Below are 7,376 nucleotides of genomic sequence, written 5' to 3' on the forward strand. Positions count from 1 at the left end.
ATTAGTGACCAGATCTACCTGGAGTTCATTACCTTTGTAACTAGTTCAGCTATCATAACTTTGGGGTCCAGTCACTGGACCCATTATGTACCTTTGTAATCTTTTGACTACCGCCCACAGGATGGGTATGGGGTGCATAAAGATATTAAACTAAAGTGTGTGTGTGTGTGTGTGTGTGTGTGTGTGTGTGTGTGTGTGTGTGTGTGTGTGTGTGTGTGTGTGTGTGTGTGTGTGTGTGTGACTCAACAATCAATATTTGCACCAATAACTCATTACAGTTGTGACCGGGTGTGGAAGTGTGAATTGCTCATTACTCTATAATTTGTTCATGATTGTAGCCAAAGTATAAACGTAAGTAACCATTAAATGCTACAGAATTCATTACCTTTGTAACTTGTGAGCTCATTACCTTTGTACCTAGTTCAGCTATCAAAACTTTGGGGGCCCAGTCCCTGGACCCATTACGTACCTCTGTAATCTGTAAATACCTTTGTAACTTGTCATGATTGTGACCAGACTTACCTGGAGTTCATTACCTTTGTAAATTGTGAGTTCATTACCTTTGTAAATTGTGAGTTCATTACCTTTGTAAATTGTGAGTTCATTACCTTTGTAAATTGTGAGTTCATTACCTCTGTAACTTGCTCAGCTATCAAAACTTTGGAGTCCAGTCCCTGGACCAATTATGTACCTCTGTAATCTTTTGACTACCGCCCACAGGATGGGTATGGGGTGCATAATAAACATATTAAACTAACTAACATGCACTCTGCCCCAGGGCCTGACTCATGGAACTCTGTGTTCATCAAGAACTGCAAGAAGCCCCTATCACGAGCCTTTTCCATCCTATGGAGAGGGAGCATGGACACGGGGGTCGTCCCACAGTTACTAAAAACAACAGACATAGCCCCACTCCACAAAGGGGGCAGTAAAGCAACAGCAAAGAACTACAGACCAATAGCACTAACATCCCATATCATAAAAATCTTTGAAAGGGTCCTAAGAAGCAAGATCACCACGCATCTAGAAACCCATCATTTACACAACCCAGGGCAACATGGGTTTAGAACAGGTCGCTCCTGTCTGTCTCAACTATTGGACCACTACGACAAGATCCTAAATGCACTAGAAGACAAAAAGAATGCAGATGTAATATATACAGACTTTGCAAAAGCCTTCGACAAGTGTGACCATGGCGTAATAGCGCACAAAATGCGTGCTAAAGGAATAACAGGAAAAGTCGGTCGATGGATCTATAATTTCCTCACTAACAGAACACAGAGAGTAGTCGTCAACAGAGTAAAGTCCGAGGCAGCTACGGTGAAAAGCTCTGTTCCACAAGGCACAGTACTCGCTCCCATCTTGTTCCTCATCCTTATATCCGACATAGACAAGGATGTCAGCCACAGCACCGTGTCTTCCTTTGCAGATGACACCCGAATCTGCATGACAGTGTCTTCCATTGCAGACACTGCAAAGCTCCAGGCAGACATCAACCAAATCTTTCAGTGGGCTGCAGAAAACAATATGAAGTTCAACGATGAGAAATTTCAATTACTCAGATATGGTAAACATGAGGAAATTAAATCTTCATCAGAGTACAAAACAAATTCTGGCCACAAAATAGAGCGAAACACCAACGTCAAAGACCTGGGAGTGATCATGTCGGAGGATCTCACCTTCAAGGACCATAACATTGTATCAATCGCATCTGCTAGAAAAATGACAGGATGGATAATGAGAACCTTCAAAACTAGGGAGGCCAAGCCCATGATGACACTCTTCAGGTCACTTGTTCTATCTAGGCTGGAATATTGCTGCACTCTAACAGCACCTTTCAAGGCAGGTGAAATTGCCGACCTAGAAAATGTACAGAGAACTTTCACGGCGCGCATAACGGAGATAAAACACCTCAATTATTGGGAGCGCTTGAGGTTCCTAAACCTGTATTCCCTGGAACGCAGGAGGGAGAGATACATGATTATATACACCTGGAAAATCCTAGAGGGACTAGTACCGAACTTGCACACGAAAATCACCCACTACGAAAGCAAAAGACTTGGCAGACGATGCACCATCCCCCCAATGAAAAGCAGGGGTGTCACTAGCACGTTAAGAGACCATACAATAAGTGTCAGGGGCCCGAGACTGTTCAACTGCCTCCCAGCACACATAAGGGGGATTACCAACAGACCCCTGGCAGTCTTCAAGCTGGCACTGGACAAGCACCTAAAGTCAGTTCCGGATCAGCCGGGCTGTGGCTCGTATGTTGGTTTGCGTGCAGCCAGCAGCAACAGCCTGGTTGATCAGGCTCTGATCCACCAGGAGGCCTGGTCTCAGACCGGGCCGCGGGGGCGTTGACCCCCGGAACTCTGTCCAGGTAAACTCCAGGTAAACCGTCCACAGGATGGATATGGTTTGCACAATAAACTAGCCACTTCGGTGGCAAAATCTATGACTGGGTGAACTGTCTCACCATTGTCCACGGTTGAAGAGCTCAGATTTTCCGTCGACTTAAATAGCGAGAACATGTCTCAAGGAGATAATTATGTCAGCCATGTTATGGATGTGTTGTGGATAATGTGTAATGTTGATGGTGTTCACACCAGGGAATAAATTACATATGTGTTATATGTATTAATAAACTACATATTGACCACCAGTTATATGTATTAATAGTAACACCGATATAAAATATAAAAATTACGTCAGTACTGGTCACTAAGATAATATGGAAATTTTCTACTATAGGAAATTATGTAAAAAAAATTGCTGATTTTTTTTCTTTTACGTAATTTCCTAGAGAATGGACTCGACCTCTGGTCAAACTGTGGGACCCACAGCCTCGGAAAAGTGGATAAAAAGACTTCAGGGAAGAATATTGGATTTCCTAAATGTAGAAAAAAATTCGCGGAGGTACATACAAGGTTGGTAGCTTCACAGGTCCAGGAGCTATGTCTCAACCTTCGCGTGCTAACTAATAAACATATTAAACAAGCAAACAATGGTAGTCATGAACACCCCTAAATGGGGTTAATATTAAAGACAATTTTAAGATTAGCGGTCGTGTTGACCACAGGACCGTGTGGCCTAATGGATAAGGCGTCGGACTTCGGATCCGAAGATTGCAGGTTCGAGTCCTGTCACGGTCGACATTCAACTGGTTTTTAAATTATCACAACAATCTTTAATCCGCTTGATCTGTCAGCATAAATTATTCATCGGTGTTCAGTGACATCACTTTAAGACACATCATATATTTAGAGATTTGATATGTTGAACGTGAGTATTGTGAATATTTTGAATTTCAAAAAAGGAGAGGATATATATACGGCGTCATGACGAGGTGGCCGAGTGGTTAAGGCGTTGGACTGCTAATCCAATAGGGTCTCCCTGCGTGGGTTCGAATCCCATCCTCGTCGCATTGTGATCTTCCGTATTTTTCTTTTTCCGGTCTTCATTTCTGTATGACCCCTTGTGGGTTTAGCGCTTATAATAATAATCCATCTAAGATTAATACGCCATGGCGAAGATACATTTTATTTGAACTAAAATCGATATTTTCTTTGTAAGTAAGCATGCGAGAGAGAGAGAGAGAGAGAGAGAGAGAGAGAGAGAGAGAGAGAGAGAGAGAGAGAGAGAGAGAGAGAGAAAAAGAGAGAGAGAGTGAGAGTGAGAGAGAGAGAAAGAGAGAGAGTGAGAGAGAGAGAGAAAGAGAGAGAGAGAAAGAGAGAGAGAGAAAGAGAGAGAGTGAGAGTGAGAGAGAGAGAGAAAGACAGTGAGAGTGAGAGAGAGAGAGAGAGAGAGAGAGAGAGAGAGAGAGAGAGAGAGAGAGAGAGAGAGAGAGAGAGAGAGAAAGAGAGAGGAGAGAAGAGAGAGAAGAGAGAGAGAGTGAGAGAGAGAGAGAGATGAGAGAGAAAGAGAGAGAGAGAGAGAGAGAAAGGAGAGAGAGAGAGAGTGAGAGGGACTTTTTTGATGACCCTTCTTGCAGTGTTTGACATGAGACACTTTGTTGATTTCCCTACTCATATCTCTGGCTCCTCCCTTGACCCAGTAGTGAGTGATCTGGCAGAAGGCATAGTCACTTGTCAACCCCTCGGCTACGTTGGATCGTCTGACCACAAGGCTGTTTTTTCCACACTTAAGATCCCAACAGAACGAGGTGAGGAGTCCACACGCACAACCTGGCTATGGGAAAGAGGTAATTGGCCAGCCCTTTGCTCTGAGCTCGCCACCACCGACTGGAATGCTCTTCTCCAGGGGATGTTGACAACCAAGTGAAAGCCTTCACTGGACACATCCTTAATCTGCAACAAGAACACATTCCTCACCGGCAATATGTGACAAAGCCTACAGATCAGCCTTGGTTTGGCTTTCGTTGTAGAGAGGCTGCTACTGCTAAGTACAAAGCATGGCAGAAGGTATAAGAGACATCCTACCACCTATAACAGGAACTTGCACATGCAAGCCTGTAGGCATATGGGTGATGTTCAAAAGTGGGCCATTGCTAAATGGGAGTTGGACACTAAAAGAAAGTTAGCATCAGGTAGGGTAGGCTCCAAAACCTGGTGGTCCCTGGTCAAGGACAGACAAGGTTATCTGCCTGATGAACTTATTCCACCTCTAAATCGACAGGATGGGACCACCTCTACTAGTAGTCAAGAGAAAGCGGACCTCTTTGCTGAACACTTTGCTACAAAATGCAAGTTCGTGATCCAGCAAGGGACCCTCCTTGGCTAGCTGCAAGAACTGTGTCAAAACTGTCAGGGGTGACAATAAGGCAGGAGGAGGTGCATTTCCTTCTTAAATCACTTGACCAAGAAAGGCTGTAGGGCCCAGACAAGTTGAGCCCAAGATTGTTGAGAAGATGTGCAGACCAGCTAGCAGCACCTCTAACTCGCATCTTTCAGCACTGCCTAGTACAGTGTAAATGGCCCTCTCCATGGAAAGAGGCAAATGTAGTCCCTGTTCACAAAAAGAAGAGCAGAGCAGAAATCAGCAACTACAGACCAGTGTCACTCCTGTCAATCACTGGTAAGATCCTTGAGACAATAATCTCAAGACAAATGACAGATTTTTTTGACTACCACTCACTACTTTGTGATCGTCAATATGGCTCCAGGAAAGGTTACTCTGCTGCTGATCTGTTGTTAAACCTCTCCACTAAGTGGCACCAGTCACTGGATGAATCCAAAGTCAGCTGTGTGGTAGCACTGGACATTGCTGGCGCTTTCGACCGGGGGGTGTGGCACCAGGGCCTCTTAGCAAAACTTCAAGCACTGGGAATTGCAGGCTCTACGCTATGTCTTCTCAGTGATTACCTTCATGGTAGATCTCTAAGTGTAGTCCTCAATGGAACAGAATCAGCAAGGCATCCTATTGGGGCAAGCGTTCCACAAGGGGAGTGTGCTGGGTCCACTGTTATGGAATGTCTACTTCAACGACCTTCTTCATCTCATCCCAGAATCACATGCATATGCAGACGACTGTACACTGACATTCACTTATCCAAGAGAAGAAATGCCAGCTGCTCTAAGCTACATCAATCACCAGCTGAGAGCTATATCAGCTTGGGGAAATAGATGGCAAGTAACATTTGCACCTGAGAAAACGCAAATGATGTTCGTCTCTAGGCACCATGATGGTAATGCTGGTGCAGTAGTAAGGATGAATGGGAGGATGTTGGCACCTGGAGAAGAAGTTGATATCCTTGGGGTGAAATTTGACTCCAAACTAACCATGAAGAACCATGTTGTAAATCTTGCAAACAAGGCAGCCAGGAAGCTTACAGCACTTCGCCGTATCTCGCATCTGCTTGACAGTAGGGGTTGCAAGATCCTGTACGAGGCACAAGTACGCTCACACCTTGAGTATGCTCCACTTTCTTGGTTTGCCTGTCCCCCTCTCATCCTGCGACTGCTTGACAGAGTAGAGAACAGAGCAAGACGTCTCATCTCTCGCCTGGACCCATCCTGGATAGATCTGTCATTTCAGCAGAGCCTTCAACATAGGAGGGATGTGGGTGGTCTTACTGTTATGTACAAGGCCAATATTTTCAAATACCACACTTGGATCCACTTCGAGGACAGCGTGAAACAAGCTTTTATGCCACAAGACGGGCAGAAAGCAGCAACTTCACTCTGGCTGTACCCTTCTCCAGAACATCACTCCATCTGAGATCATACATACCCAGGATGACTCGAGTATGGAACACATTCGTACAGCATAATGATGTCAACGAGATAACGTCAGTTGATCAAATGAAAATGCTGGCCCACAGATGGCTCCAACTTCATCCTGTTCCCTACTTGTATGTCTCATAACAATAAAAATGCTTTCAAATGAGCTGATGTAGGTAACAGCTCTTAGCTTGTCAATAAAGTTAGGAATCCTTAACCTGTAAATAGCTGTCAATAAAGCTAGGATCCATTAACCTTGTCCAAACCCTGTGTAAAAATAAAAAAAAAAAAAAAAAAAAAAAAAAAAAAAAAAAAAAAAAAAGAGAGAGAGAGAGAGAGAGAGAGAGAGAGAGAGAGAGAGAGAGAGAGAGAGAGAGAGAGAGAGAGAGAGAGAGAGAGAGAGAGAGAGAGAGAGAGAGAGAGAGAAAGAGAGAGAGAGAGAGAGAGAGAGAGAGAAAGAGAGAGAGAGAGAGAGAGAAAGAGAGAGAGAGTGAGAGAGAGAGAGTGAGAGAGAGAGACAGAGAGACAGATTAGTTAGATAAGTCACAATTTTAGACTTGACTGGCTTGTTTGAAGTTAAATTTACGTAATATACTGTTTATGCAGACATAATACCTATCTATCTTGAAGACCCTTGTAAAACAAAAGAAAGAGAGTGGATATTACCCACAAGAAGTTTGAAAATAAAACTTACATCCACAATCAGATATTTTAATTTAAACTAATAATACACACACAAAAATAAAAATTTATATAATCCTAGAAAGCCATAGATATCGCCTTGGGGGTGTAGCTCAGTGGTAGAGCATTCGACTGCAGATCGAGAGGTCCCCGGTTCAATCCCGGGCGCCCCCTTCTCTATGATTTTTTTTCCTAGCGGGCGCCCCCTTCTCTATGGTTCTTTTTTTCCTAGCGGGCGCCCCATTCTCTATGGTTCTTTTTTCCTTAGCGGGCGCCCCCTTCTCTACGGTTCTTTTTTTTTTTTTTTTCCTGGCAGCGGCCCCCGCCCCCTTCTATGGCTTTTTTTTCCCAGCGGGCGCCCCCTTCTCTATGGTTCTTTTTTTCCTAGCGGGCGCCCCTTCCCCCTCTATGGTTCTTTTCTCCTAGGCGGGCGCCCCCTTCTCATGGTTTTTCCCTAGCGGGCGCCCCTTCTCTATGGTTCTTTTCTCCCAGCAGGCGCCCCCTTCTCTATGGTTT

The 7,376-nt window shown here is 44.4% G+C and overlaps 3 non-coding genes across 3 annotated transcripts; all 3 read left to right on the forward strand.

Moving 5' to 3' along the window:
* The first annotated feature begins 3,079 nt into the window (after positions 1-3,079).
* Positions 3,080-3,152, forward strand: TRNAR-UCG (transfer RNA arginine (anticodon UCG)). Its single transcript has one exon. It is a non-coding gene; the product is annotated as a tRNA-Arg (tRNA).
* A 188-nt stretch (positions 3,153-3,340) lies between these two features.
* On the forward strand, positions 3,341-3,422 carry TRNAS-GCU (transfer RNA serine (anticodon GCU)). The gene has a single exon. It is a non-coding gene; the product is annotated as a tRNA-Ser (tRNA).
* A 3,540-nt stretch (positions 3,423-6,962) lies between these two features.
* TRNAC-GCA (transfer RNA cysteine (anticodon GCA)) lies at positions 6,963-7,034 on the forward strand. Its single transcript has one exon. It is a non-coding gene; the product is annotated as a tRNA-Cys (tRNA).
* Positions 7,035-7,376: the final 342 nt, after the last annotated feature.

This window comes from Cherax quadricarinatus, chromosome 2, assembly GCF_038502225.1.
Source record: "Cherax quadricarinatus isolate ZL_2023a chromosome 2, ASM3850222v1, whole genome shotgun sequence".
Lineage (NCBI taxonomy): Eukaryota > Metazoa > Arthropoda > Malacostraca > Decapoda > Parastacidae > Cherax > Cherax quadricarinatus.